This window comes from Triplophysa rosa, linkage group LG17, assembly GCF_024868665.1.
Source record: "Triplophysa rosa linkage group LG17, Trosa_1v2, whole genome shotgun sequence".
Lineage (NCBI taxonomy): Eukaryota > Metazoa > Chordata > Actinopteri > Cypriniformes > Nemacheilidae > Triplophysa > Triplophysa rosa.
In genome coordinates this window covers 20,726,780-20,741,600 of record NC_079906.1, presented here as the reverse complement: position 1 = coordinate 20,741,600, position 14,821 = coordinate 20,726,780, and the positions used below count along the sequence as shown (strand labels likewise).

The 14,821-nt window shown below is 41.5% G+C and overlaps 1 protein-coding gene across 2 annotated transcripts in view; it reads left to right on the top strand.

Moving 5' to 3' along the window:
• Positions 1 to 177: 177 nt before the first annotated feature.
• The window catches only part of plxnb3 (plexin B3), a 56,977-nt gene continuing 42,333 nt past the window's right edge, over positions 178 to 14,821 (top strand). For both annotated transcript variants that reach the window (XM_057355887.1, XM_057355884.1), the window contains exon 1: positions 178 to 471. The gene's annotated coding sequence lies outside the window, so the exon portion shown is untranslated. The remainder of the gene's footprint in view (positions 472 to 14,821) is intronic.

The following is a 14,821-nucleotide window of genomic DNA, read 5'->3' as shown; positions in this document are numbered from 1 at the left end:
GTTTGCACAACTTAAGCATACATCTTCAGAACAAAGGTTTTCCTAAACATCATGAGAAACATTTTTAGTGACAGACAGACAGAGAAAGACCAGAACATCTAGAAACATTCACTCATGTCTACCTACTTACAGAAACGTGTCAAACTACTGAAATCTGTCCATCTGACACAATCTCATGACCGAAGGGTGTCGCTGTGGTGCTGTATGTGTAGTTTCAGCACCGCTCCCTGCCTTCAGTTTCATTCCAATGAGAAAAGACTTTCAGCTTTCCATGTTTCAGTGCGTCTGTTTGTCATCCACGTGTTGCGCTGCGCGTGCGGCGTCCTGGCTGTCGGTTCGGGTGTCGATGATAAACGCACAGATCTGACCCAGAGGAGCGATCGGAACCACCGCATCGGACTTTCCCATGTTTGACACACGTTGAACGAGAGCACTTTGTGTCGAAGTATTTCCAAGGCAGGCGGACTTAAGGTAAGAGACGCCTCGTTGAAAATCATGTTGTTACATTGAGCGCGTGAATGTTACAAGTGTTGCGTTTGTTGTAGCAACAGACATTTCTTATTCAATCAAGCTGTCCATATATCCCTTATGAGCATTGCATTTTGCCTCGCATTGTCTGTTAAAACTTGCAGACGGGATTTGACAGCTGTGTCAGGATCCGATCCGTGTCAAATAATTGTAAACACCGGTTTTTACTTCGTGACTTAACGAAGCCTCTCGTCCGAAGAGCTGAATATGTCATGCCTGATGGACTCTTGTACATTTGGAAATAGTTAGAATTCTTCCTCGCCTGAAGTGTTTTTTCAGCATCTCATTCGCGAGCTGGTGGTGTTTCTAGTGGAAGTAATTGGGCAGCATCAAAGATCTTGTTGTTTCAAACCTCCGAGTGAAGTTCGGTCAGACGTGAGCTTAAAAACGTCAAACACATTTGACTCAGTCCACCTGTCTGTGTGTATGGAGCTGATGTTTGTGATGTTCAGAGTTAAGCCCTTAGTAAGAGTGAGTCATTTCTGACTGGGACTATGAAACACGAAGCTGTCTGAAGTGCAGATGCTTGACGTTGCATTGGTTCGGAGCCCTTTAAACTCCTTTTGTAGGGAAAGGGAAGAGGGAGAGATACATTTCAAAATCAACATTTGACAACATTTCTGACGAAAGTCACTGGGGTGTTTTTGGAGGTTGTTCTGGGTTGTTTCTGTGTGATTGCTTATTGGACTATAAGACCCACCCTTAAGTCTCTGTGGTGACTTTGGTGGTCTACAGATATCACTGCTGGAAAAAAGACAAAACCCTGCCAAAAACAGAACAGAATTTTTAATGGATACGGGTTATAATGGGAATTGTATTGGTTTGAATAGAAACTATAATGGTGTCTGTTGGTATGTGATGGATTATATTGGTGGGATATTATTAAATCCTGCTGGAATAATGTCCAAAACACAACACGGAAAGGAATTTTGTAGTGGTTTTAATGGAAAAAGCTAATGGTTAATTATGTTTTTTTTTTTTTATGGAAACCATTAGACTTTCTGTGACGTTTCCATTGGGTTTCTATGGTTTTTTCATCAGGGATGGCTCAGGTTCCTCCTTCCATGTGAGTGTGTGGGACTTCTTCTCATGTTTGACAAGCCGGATGAATCATGTCGTTCACAACCTGTATGACTAATTCTTCTGCAGGACACAAAAGAAGATATTTTGAGAAAGTGGGTTTCACACAGTGGAAGTCAATGAGGTCAGTGTTGTATGGTTACCAACGGTTACTCTTCAATCATTTCTTCTGTGTTCTGGAGAAAAACAAAGTCATGCAGGTTTGGATTGACATGAGGGTTAGTAAATGATGACAGAAGTTACATTTTAGTGATATTTGTGGTTGTACAAGACAAAACAAAAACATGGTTAATAGATTTGTACTGTAATAAAACTGTGGTTGTAAGACATGAATATATAATACTGTTTCACCATGCTGCTTTATACAGATAAGGACTGTAGTATTTAAATCTGATACCATCACTGCACCATGGTACATTGTGGGGCACTGAATAGTTGTGTGAAGATGTAACGTGAGAGTAGAGAAATGAGGGTGGTGTGGTGGTGATTTCATGTTAGAGTAATGAGCTCTGAGCAGATGTGCTGCTGAATCAAGCAGGGATGTCTTCAAGCATTTTGGCTCATTTTCACCAAATCGACGCCGTAGTCGGTCCTTCACACTCCAGAGGGAAGTGTGAACACAGACAGAGTTCATCAATGCCAGAAACTCTCTCTCTCTCTCTCGCTCGCTCTCTCTCTCTCTCTCTCTCTCTCGCTCACTCTCTCTCTCTCTCTCTCTCTCTCTCTCTCTCTCTCTCTCTCTCGACGGCCGCAGTGCTCTCGCTCGAACTCTCTTGATATTATCTTTTCCTCTCTATACGCAGATTTATGCACATCTTAACATGCCAACTGCTTTGATGAAAACTGTTTCAGAATATTAAACGGATGTAAGAGGAGGGCATATATCAACAGAAAATTGCAGTGTTGTTCTGCTCAAATGATTCTCTTGTATCTCAAAAATATCATTCGTTCCTTTTCTTTCTCTTCTTTCTGTTCTGTTTTCTTTTTTTATCTTTCTAGCGACTCTCTCTCTCTCTCTCTCTCTCTCTCTCTCTCTCTCTCTCTCTCTCTCTCTCTCTCTCTCTCTCTTTCTTTCTTTCTTTAACAATTTTCTTTTACAATTTTCTTTTTAGACTCAAATTATTCTCTTTTACTTCCGTCGTTCTTATGCTTGTGGTCAAGGAGATTTTCTGCAGAACCGATGGAGTGTTTCTTGTTAATAATCTCTAATCTTCATTCCTTTGCTGCTCTCTCGTGTGCTTAGCACTGCAATACTGAGTAATGAGGCCGGCGGGTCCCGTGTGCGCTGTAACTAGCGGTTGACCAATATGGGTTTTTAATGGCCAATACCAATGCTGATATCTAGAGTTTTGCAAAGATCAAATTAACACTTTGTTCTTAAATGTTTGTAGTGAGCCTGTCAATAAATGGATAGAATGTATCACATATATCTGTATTTGGGTAGTTGACAAATAATGTGTCCTGTGGTGTGACAGCATAAATAATATATTATTAACATTAATATTATTATTACATTTTTGCGTAAAGTGTAATGTAAAGTGTAATACTGCTTTAAATTGTTTTCTGTTTCCTTTAATTTAGTTTTTGTTTTTCTGAACAAAAAATAAATATCACACATTTTCCCCTGATTTACAGAAGACACCCACTAAAATGTCATTCAGTGTAACAATCTTGTCAGGCATATTTACAACAAAAATCAATTTATGACATATTAAAAGACTAAATACTTCCACCTCAAATGCTAATTAGTTGTAATTTTATATTTATTTTAATTTGCCACTATCCTACGTTTTGCCCATTTTTCAATAAGATTTTTTTAAACTCATTTAGAGCACAATAAAATGAAATATCCTCCCTTATTCTTTTATATATTTTAATATGTACGAGTCAGAATAAGCGTGTTGTTTGAATTTGTACATAAATATTGTGTTACACTAATTTGACAATGTAACATTATTTCAACCAAATCTTGACATTTTATTCTCCAAAAACTTAGTTGAAACCATAAAGTAGACAGTCTACTTTCATTTAATGTGCTTTCTATGGACATAAAATCACTTTTGTAAATTTCTTTTGATGGAGACATCTTAACGTCTTTGACCCATGTACAGTATGTTTGTGAATTGTCAGATACCCATTTGCTGAAAAAAAACCCATAGAATATAAAATTATCATAATCACAATCCGCAGGATTAATTTCACAATGGGGTTTGTCAGTTTGAGGTACTGTCAACAGAATCCTTGTTCCATATTTTTGAATTATTGGTCTTATTGGTGTTCGCTTTGTTCTTCAAAAGCTACAGATTCAAAATGTAATTCTCAATCATAATTCTATGTAGTTTTTTTAGATGCAGTCTCATTTTTTATTCTATGTAGACCCTCGCCCTATCACAATTCATGTCCATATGGGGCGTGACATAAGCACCAAAATCCTTTTGTTTACCATCCTGAATGTACGACACCCCCCATGTGTCTGTACTGATGGATTAGGCTGGTTGATCACGGTATTGTGTGTCCTTTAATCAATACCAGCGAATCGAAAACTCCTGCATTTTAAAGGAAAGATCCCAAACCATTACCAGCACGTACAGCCTCATCCAATATTCAGATTAGTGGTCGACCAAGATTTGATATATTTTCGTAATGGTTAAAGGTACAGTTTGAAACAATTTTGTTGTAAAATATCCAAAAACCAGTGTTATATATTTTGTTCAGCTGAGTACTTACAATACCTCAAATGTTTCCAACTACTTGCAAATCGTGAGAAAATCGCCATTCTAAACAGTGACACGGGGCTGTGCAGTCAGTCGCCTGTCAATGGCGTCATATCCGCGTTCCCCCTTGTCACTGCCTTTACTGACGTAGAAACCGTATGACAACAGTGTCGTGGACGGATGCCGAAGTAGCATCTAGCAAGCCACTAGCTTGTTTCGAGCAGTCACTTATTTATGGACCACAATTATACGCAACATTTATAAAACTTTATTACTTTACCTCATCCGCTAACATGATTTCTCGTTCCCGTCTGATTGATGGCCATCAGCGGTGGAGTTGAAGACAACAGACCCCATCATTCCACGCTCCTTCACAGCGTCATCAAGCTACGGCATTGTTGTTGTTTTGATCGTGCGCCCTCTAGCGGCGGTTTTTACAAACTGTAGCTTAGCTGTTTTTGGATATTTTACTGCAAGATTGTTACAAACTGCACCTTTAACATGGAGGATCCGGGTGTGTCGTCGAATTTAACATCACCTTCACATAAAAGGCAGCGGTTCATAAGATTGCAGCCCCTCTTTACAGCTAATTTTGTGAAGTTTTGTTCGTTATACTGTATCTCAAATGTAAAAGAACCTGTTCTGTTTCACTATACCCAAGTGTGTTTAAAGTTTAATATACAGGTTTGTGGCATTTCATTTTTTAATTCACCATTGTAATGTGATATTTACTCATCTTTTTTTTTTTAGAAATATCTATAATTTGTATTAAATCTATAGTTATTGACTCGAATCGTGAATGGAATGGAATCGAGAGCTTGTGAATCGGAACCGAATGGAATCGGAACATCAGAATCGATACCCAGCCCTAATTGACTTCCATTGTATGAACACCGAGACACTTCTTAAAATATCTTCGTTTGTTGCGTTTTGAACGACATGAGGCTCAATAAATGATGACAGAATTTTTATCTTTTGGATGAACTGTTCCTTAAAACACAAAATTGTTTTAGTGGGATTTATATCTAAACTACGTCTTAAATGAAGAAAGTTGCAATAGGATGAGCTAGGGAAAGAATAGAGAATAGACCTGAACTGTAATTGCTGTCGTTATATGTGAACCAGCGAGTGACTGATTTACATACGAAATTGGTGATTATGATGCGCTAAATGAATTACTTACATCCAGAGTGTGATATATTTGACCCGCATGTGATTAAGCCTCTTCTTGTGAGCGGCGTGGATCCTTGCGTACGGACGGGAGGAGATTTTCATTGTTAGATTTGAAGCCTGATTTTACTTTCATTCGAACCGCTTAAATCTGGAGATGCTGAAGAGGTTACGTGTTTGACATTGACTGCCCTCGGTATTCAATCTGGATTATAATGAGATTTCCTTTCCAAAGGACGAGAACACACACACACACACCAGTTTACCTACCAACCCCCCACTCCAACACATGCACACACACACGTTGTACAAGCACAAAGAAGACATCTGTTAGCGCATTGTTAATCAGTCGTGTACGAATTCAGGGTTATTCCAAGGATCACGTCTCTTCACAGAGAGCAGAAATTGACTCTGAAATTAAATTAAGGAAGACCATCATGATACGGGATGTCTATTGGATATAGACCGTCTTCCAATGGGTCAATGTTCTCGAGAGCTTTGAACAACTGCCGTTGTTATGTCTGCTAACATGTTTCAACGGCCGATGTCACTTTGGTTACCGTTGTGCCGTTTGTGCGTGTTTGAAGAGCGCTAGACAACGCATTCATACAAGTATGCAAAGTGCCGCCGCGATGATAAAGAATGGAAATAAGTAGATGAAGCGAGCATACAGGTCTGTCCGGTCAAACGGTGCACTTTTGTCTGTGTTTATGTTGCGAATGTGTGCGGAGAGGACGAAAATGACACCCGGGGGAGGGGGTGATCCGTGCAACTTCCACAAGAGAAAATGCACCCCAGCAAGTGGCCAAAGGGCAAGAGGAGGAGGAGGAGGAGGGGGGGGCAGATTTAAGTATGCTTGTGTGCATACACCTGCTCCAGAACAAGATTAACTCACCCTTGCTATTTAGTGTCTTATCCCTGAAAACACGCGAGCGTACTTGATCCGTTTCGCGTGTGTCTGTGTGCATGAACGTCACATGTGTGAAACATCCCAGGGCAATATTGGGAAAACAAAAGGCCTTGCCAGACACCAGACAGGAGTTTGTACTTCTTTCAGGACTTCACCGGGTTAAGACTCGTCTGAGCGCTGTCATGCGGTGAATTACTGTGATTTATGTGATTTATTTATAATGAACTAAATCTTGTCATCTCGAAACAATATATTTGAATTGGGAGTATGTGAAACAAATGTACATTCTCTTTCTTTAATATAGTTTTAATATAACAGTATTAAAGTGTTTCTTTAATACTGATCATTTTCAAGCTTACCCTCTGGTCACCATACACATTCATTGTTTGAAACAAACACTGTGCTAGAAAAAAGCACGAGATGTGTAATACGTTTTTCACAAACATGAAGGTGATTCGATCACAAGGTTTCTTTTTTTAGGTGAACTGTCCCTTTAAATCTGTTTCTTTGGAAAGCAAAACCATTAAAGGAGAACTCAACCTGTGTGTCAATGTCCAGACAGCAAACAAACCCCCCCGTCCGCCCCTGCCCTGGAAGGCTCATGAATTTCAGATGAACATCACTCTGAATCATATTTCCAGGCCGCTCCCTGATAACATCACACCATTGTGTCTGCTCTCAGATCTCGGTTTGTTTTGTAACCAGTTTTTGTGATGTCATAACGGGTCATTTGGTATCTTTGTGGATCAGCTGGGGCATGTATCAGCCCAGCGTGTGCGTGTCGGGGCTGCTCCGCGGTTAGCCGAGTTGTAAGGGCGAGGCGATGGGAGCGTCTCGGCGGGACCCCCGGGTTTCCCCCCTCGCGGGGAGATTAAGGAGGACCGGGCCTTCTCGCGGGGTGCAGACAGATTAGGAAGCTCACGGCTCAGACGCGGATCCTGTCAAGTGCGGTGACGGAGTCGCGTTCGCCTGCGTGTGAGCTCTTGATCACGCCAACCGCCGCGTTCCCCTCCCGATCGCCTGTCATAATGCACCCGGCACAAAACTTCTGGCGTGATGTGCTCAAGGTGGCATTAAAAATGCATGATTTTTTTGATATCCCGTGCATTTCCCGGCAAGGTTCCGGGAGGGCACCTCTCCTTTCCAAACAATAGCAAATCTCCATATAAGATGTAATTAATATTGTGTTAGAAACAGGCCTCGGTGTCTTTGAAATCTTACGGTTCGACTTGTTGTAATTAAGCAGAACGCTATGTTTCCTGCAAAATTTACAACGAATCCCCTCTGCATATATTTCGTTTTTTTCCCCCCAGTCAATATGTAAAAAACAGGCGCACTGACCAGTGGCATCTGTTTTCCAAATCCCTCTTCCATCTGAGGATTGGAGATACCACACAGCCCAAGGATTTATTCAGGAATAATCTAGAATGCATTTAGGCGAAAACATGGTATTTAGCCCCCCGGTGGGTTCCTGCGCTAGGCAGTGTTTCCCGACCGCCGCCAAAATAGCAGAAATGAAAGCCCTGCCGGATGATGGAACAGTGTGCTTACAGTAGAAGCAAGCGGAGGCGGACGCTTGCATCTGTTTCTGTCTCTCACGGCAGCTCGCCCCTCACATGAAATGAGCTCTTGAAACTCTAAAGCCCTCCAAACGCTCTCCAGTCCTGCTGTAACGTCGCATTATCCACTGCAGCGCTTTGTTTGCACTCATTCGATTTCCAAAGGTGCATAGATGCAATCACACAGCACATGTAAACTGGGAATTTAGTTTCCCCATTTGTGCTGCTGGTGGGGGGCTTCTGCTGCCTTCAGGTCCTCCTGGGACGTCGCTGCTTGTGATGTGGATTGAATTGATTTTGGTTGGATTGAAATGGAATTGTGGGGCGTTTCACATTTTTCCTCACTTTGCAAACTAAGAGCAAAGGATTCACATTAAGTTCAATTGATGCTGTATGAGTGTATTTAAAGTGATAGTTCACCCAAAAAGGAAAATCCTGTCATCATTTACTCACCCTCATGTCATTGCAAACCCATAGGACTTCTGGAGAACACACAAGAAAATATTTTAAAGAATGGCGATAAACAAATAACATTGAGCCCCACTGACACATTTCTCAAAGTATCTTCTTTTGTGTTCATATCATCACTGTCCTTTTTCAAAGTTGTTCAGGAAATGGAAAAAACGCAGTACGTTTTAAAAGATGACATACTGTGTTGCCAAAGTTGACGAGCACTATTTAATACTTTTTATTGGTTAAATATTTGCAAAACCTAGCGACAAACATAAAGGAGGACTAATAATAATAGTATATGACAAAAAAAATAAAAATCACGAAATATGGAGATACGAGGTTTTAGAAGGACACCAGCGAGAAACAGCTAATTTGGACTTCCAAGGACAGCAGCGATATGTAATTTGATAATGCTTGTCAAATCAATTTGAAGTGCATTAAAATATATTTATATCTGCTGTCTGTATCCACCTAAAACATTGACTGTACGCAACTTTAGTGTTTAAATCATTCAGTTATTGCGAATGATTGCGATATGTACATGTGTGATATTTCAATAATTCAGATATATTGTGGAGCCCTAGAAAATGTATAAATCTACTTGTATTTTTCCTAGGGAATTCCAGGAGAAACATGAATCAAAGTTTTGATTTCCTCCGGGTGATGATTCAATCTGATGAGATTTCACACTTACATTACCACACAACATATATTAGAGGTCTTTTTACATGCTCTCTCTCTCTCTCTCTCTCATTCTCCCCTTTCCTCCCTCTCTCCGCAGCTCATTGTTATCTGATGATAAGGAAGGGCTTTTCCATTCGCAGTGCTTAACAAAGCTCCATCTCCCATAACCGCCCGGCCGGTTAATCCCAGGGCTGTTTTTATCACACGCAAATGTGTCCATACGCCCATAATCTCAGCCTCTGCCACGGTCATTTAGACGCTGTTTATGGCCACGGACTCTGACGAATACATTTCGCAGCTGTTTTGAAGTGCTTTTATTTGTTTGGGTTACGCCGGCCACATGAACATTTACAGTAAAACCGCTGTGTAAAACGGGAAAGGTCACCGGCTGGGTGTGTGTGCGCCACGCAAAACTCTGTTCCCCATCAAACTCTGTCGCTCTCTGTTTGTCTTTTGTTTGTCTCCTGGTCTCTTCCTCTTCAGGCCTTCGGGCTCTTTTCCTGCAATTGTCTAGCCCTGTTTTCCTCTCTTTCTGTCTCTCTCGACCGTTCACTCTCTCTGCTGTTAACTGTTAAGTGTGTGTGTGGTCACTTCAGGCTGTTTGTCTATGAGGTACGAAACGCAATTTGACTTTTTAGCTACAAAACCGGGTCAAGAGGGCACAAGGTTGCGAAGCCAATTTGCCTTTTGTGTTGTTATCCGCGAAGTTCAAGTGAACCCTTTAACAAATTAACAACTCTTTGCCGAAACCTAGTGTGCTGCCAGGCTGCCCACTTCTGTTCGATTCTATTCTCTACTCTTTATACTATTCTATTTTATTCCATCCTATTCTGTTCTGTGTTCTATTCTATTCTCCCTTATTAGTCTGAATACTAAGGTGACTGATCTTGATTACACTACATGAGCAACAAATCGTGCAATATATTCCTGTGCCAAATATCAAATTACTTCTCTCAGCGTAAACCGTTTAAAGTAATTTTGTAGGGCCTAATTTTTGTAGCCGTATCCGTGAAGAATGCACGCGATGCCGGAATTAAGCCAAAAAAAGAAGGTAAGAGGCAGCGTAATTATGCATGAAATAGCGTCTAGGTAGGCAGCTCACTAAGTTTTGGAACGGCTAACACGGTTAGCGTGTAGACGGAATCATTTAGAATGTAAAATTAGCACCCGTGACAAAGCTTCCTCGCTCGCTCGCTCTCTCTCTCTCTCTCTTCTCTGGAGAGTTGCAGTCTTTCGCCGTTGATTTACTCTTTGAGCTAAATAGGAGGCGTGCCTGTGGTTTGTTGGCGAGCGAGCGTTCATCTGAGCTGGTTTGTGTACAGTATGTGTGTATTTACAGGAGAGGGCCTTCCCAAACCTCTCTCTCTCTCTCTCTCTCTCTCTCTCTCCCCTCTCCCTCTCCCTCTCCCTTCTCCTCTCCCTCCCCTCCCTTCTCCCTCTCCGCCCTCTCCCTCTCCCTCTCCTCTCCCTCCCTCCTCTCCTCTCGCTCTCTCGCTCTCTCGTCTCTCTGCTCTCTCTCTCTGTCTCTCTCTCTCTCTCTCTCTCTCTTCTCTCTTCTCTCTCTCTCTCTCTCATCTCTCTCTCCTCTCTCTCCCTCTCGTCTCTCTCTCTCTCTCTCTCTCTCACTCTCTCTCTCTCTCTCTCTCTCTCTCTCTCTCTCTCCCTTCTCCCTCTCTCGCTCTCCCTCCTCTCTCTCTCTTCTTCTCCTCTCCCTCTCCCTTGCTCTCTCTCTCTCTCTCCTCTGTCTCTCCTCTCTTCTCTCTCTCTGTCTCTCTCTCTCTCTCTCTCTCTCGTCACTCTCTCTCTCTCTCTCTCTCTCTCTCTCTCTCTCTCCTATCCCTCTCCCTCTCCCTCTCCCTCTCTCTCTCCTCTCTCGCTCTCTCGCTCTCCTCCTCCTCTCTCTCTCTTCTCCTCTCCCTCTCTTCCCTCTCCCTCTCCCTCTCCCCTCCCTCTCCCTCTCCTCTCCTCTCCCTCTCCCTCTCCCTCTCTCTCTCTCTCTCTCTCTCTCTCTCCAGGCCTCTGCACACACATCCGGATGGGCTTCTCATGTAGCAGCCTAACGACAGTGATCTCCGCCTGGAGCGACCCACAAACAGAGACAGTTGTTCAAGCCAAAATCTTCTCCTCCACATGCCACTGTATCTGCTAGCACCGGCTTCTATTCCCTCTCCACAGTTGTCAGCTATTTCTCCTCTTTCTATCCCCTCTTTCTTTGACTTCCTGTTTTCAGGCTTCCACTTCCTGTTTGTGGGTTTCTATGTTTCTTTCTGCGTTTCCACTCTTTTGAGTTCTCTCCCATCCATCAGTCTCTCGTCTAGTTTCCGCCGTCTCTAAGCTCTCGTGTCTCTTTCCGCACGCTTGTTTTTCTCCCTCTTTCCCGCTCTCTCTCGCTACCCTTTGACACTGCGTGGGAGCGAGATTTGCAGGGTAGATTATAGAGTGTGTAATAGTGTGTGTCAGAGGCAGGGCTGCCACTGTAATTGGTGCCTTTACTCCACAGCTGTCTGAGCGCGACGGCATCTGTTTCGCCGCTCGCGCACATACATACGGCATCTCTTGCACCCTTTGTGTTATTGATTTTTGGGAAGCTGAAGAATCCCAGTTATGTGTGTCAATGAAGGATGTAGAGCGTCTGTGAAACGCTGTTGACTACCACTTAAATAGTTTTGACTCATCGCTTTGTGATTATGTAAAGATAAACGGCAGTAAATATGCAACAGTCGTGCTGTTTTGAGAGTAAAAATTTGTTTTTAATGTTACAATATTACACGTTTTTATACGTGATATTTGGATAGAAGATAGAAGTCCATATACCTTATGCATTATATTTAAAATCATTTAAAGGCGTAGCGTCATATGTTACACTTTTTTTTGTCATGTTGGTTGCAGTTGTGTAGAAATTGCACTTCTCAGCTTCGAAACAGTAGTTGAGACACATTAACACTGGATATGATACAAGACAAGAGAATGTGTGCGCAAATCTTTTTCTGATTTTCTTTAACGAGCTGTTGAATCAGAACATTATATGAAGTAATTGTGCATATATGAACGTCTTTTGTCTTCATCTAGCCTGATTTCTCCACATTGAGATGAGCGATTGCCTGTTCTTCCCCCAGTAAAACCCTAAAATTGTCTTCTGCTCCCGCTTTGCTCTTCTGATACAATCGGGTTGCAATGTGCTCTTTGTAATTGAATCCGATGTGATTGATGACAACGCTGCCAGGGTCTCCTAGTGCACTTTTACGTTGTGTAATAAAAAAAGATTTCCTTGTGTGTAAGTTGGGTTCTGTGCAATAACATCCGTTTCCAAGTAATTGAGAGTTTTCAGGGATCAAATATGTTCTCGTGTTTCACTGCCATGTTGTTTGCCTTTGTTGTCAAACCCGTTTTGCCACGTTGATGATATTGAGGTGTGCTGTCAGCAATGCTACTAGCTCCACTTATCCCATTCTCCCCCCCCTCTCTCTCTCTCTCCCCCTCTCTGTTCGTGTCTCATTCTTTCACCGTGTACAGTATCTTGCCCGAGGCTTTTGGATAGTCTACTGAGGGTTATAGTGAGCACTATAGTGTTTCAGGGTCTTTTTTCTAATATCCCTCATTCTGTCTTTTCTTTGACCAACTAGTGAGATAGCAGGTGTGTGTGTGTGTGTGTTTTGTCCTGGCTGGATCAGAGTAAGATAAGCTCAGGTGAGGGCTGTCATGACATTGTTTTGGGTAAATAGAAATATTAATAGCCCACATGGGAAAAAAGAAACGTAGTGACACCTACCAAACAAATACGGAACATCACTTTTGCGTTTGCAAGGTTTGAACGAACACCTACATAATCTTCAAAAATGCAAAAAACACTCTTAAAGGGATGGTTCATCCAAATATGAAAATTATTACATCATTTAGTCACTCTCATGTCATTCCAAACCTGTATGACTTTCTTTCTTCTGCAAACCACAAAAGAAGATATTTTGAAGAATGAGCCCATTGACTTCCATTGTCTGAACACAAAACCACTGAGAGATTACTCAAAATATCTTTTGTGTTCCACAGAAGAAAGAGTCATAACGTTTTTAACCACATAAAGGTAAATAACTGATAACAGAATTGTTATTTTAGAGTGATCTATCCCTTTAACCATTTCACAGACTTTATCGTATGGACAACAAACCCAGGGTCAATTTTTCAAAATTGAGATTTTCACATCATCTGAGAGCTGAATAAATTAGCTTTCCATTAGGACGATAGGACGATATTTGGCCGAGATACAGCTATTTGAAAATCTGGAATCTGAGGGTGCAAAAAATCAAAATATTGAGAAAATCGCCTTTAAAGTTGTCCAAATGAAGTCCTTAGCATACATTACTCACAAAAATAAAGTTTTTATATGTAGGAAATTTACAAAATATCTTCATGGAACATGATCTTTACTTAATATCCTAATGATTTTTGGCATAAAAGAAAAATCTATAATTTTGATCCGTACAATGTATTTTTGGCTTTTACTTAGAGATACTTCACCCAAAAATGAAAATTCTGTCGTCATTTACTCACCTTCGAGTTGTTCCAAATCTGTATAAATGTCTTTGTTCTGATGAACGCAGAGAAAGATATTTGGAAGAATGCTTGTAACCAAACAGATCTCAAGACCCATTGACTCCCATAGTAGGAAAAAAGCAATGGTAGTCAAAAGTGCCCCAGAACTGTTTGCTGTCCTACATTCTTCAAAACGTCTTCTTTTGTGTTCATCAGAACAAAAAAAAGATTAAGTATTTTTTCCTACTGTGGGAGTCAACGGGTGTTGAGATCTGTTTGGTGATAAGCATTCTCCCAAATATCTTTCTCTGGGTTAATCAGAACAACTCGAAGGTGAGTAAATGAATTTTCATTTTTGGGTGAAGTATCACTTTAAGACTGGTTTTGTGGTCCAGGATTTTACGGTTTCAAAACAAGTATAGCTAAATGTGCTCCACAGGACAGAACTCGTACTTTGAGTTGCTTATCAGATGAGTTGATCTTATTCCAGGATGTTTTGACTGCAAAACAAGATAAGCAAATTTTTCATATGAGTTTTTGCAGTATAATTCTTGAGTGAAAGGACATCATCTAGGTATCGGAAACACTGTGGAAACCACCCAAAACACGCCAGCATCATGATGTTGGTAACCAACTTTTGCACGGGCATGCCCTTTGTCTTCATGTTCAAATGACTGCTGCAATTTGCACTTCTAGCTAAATCCATCTTTTTTAGACAACTATTGTTTTTCAAACACACAAGTTCCATTAACTGCTGTTTTTCTCCTACTGTTCGAATTTGCTACGACACATCAATTATTCATAAATTCAATTCATAGTCAATTAACGTGTCCCAACCGCTGTGACGAAGCGTTCCAAAGAGGTCGCTTTAATATCGTGTGTGAGGTGCAGAAAACTTCTCGAATGCTGTAGCCTCAGGGACTTCTGGGTAAGAAACGCAAACCGAATCGGGGCATCCTCAGAAATGCAGCAACGAATTATTATTCCGCTCAGGGCGGGCGCGCGAGAGATATTTGGCTCGTCATGTAAAAAGGAAACGAAAGAGGTCAGCAGTCATATCTAGCCACAGAAGCGCCATTCAGGCCGCGGCGAGAGTCGTCCAACACGCGGGGAGGTCACAGCGCTTCCGTTAACACACACACTGTCATCTTTATCAAGTCAAGCTTTGATATTGTAATAGGCATGCGGTTTGCGCA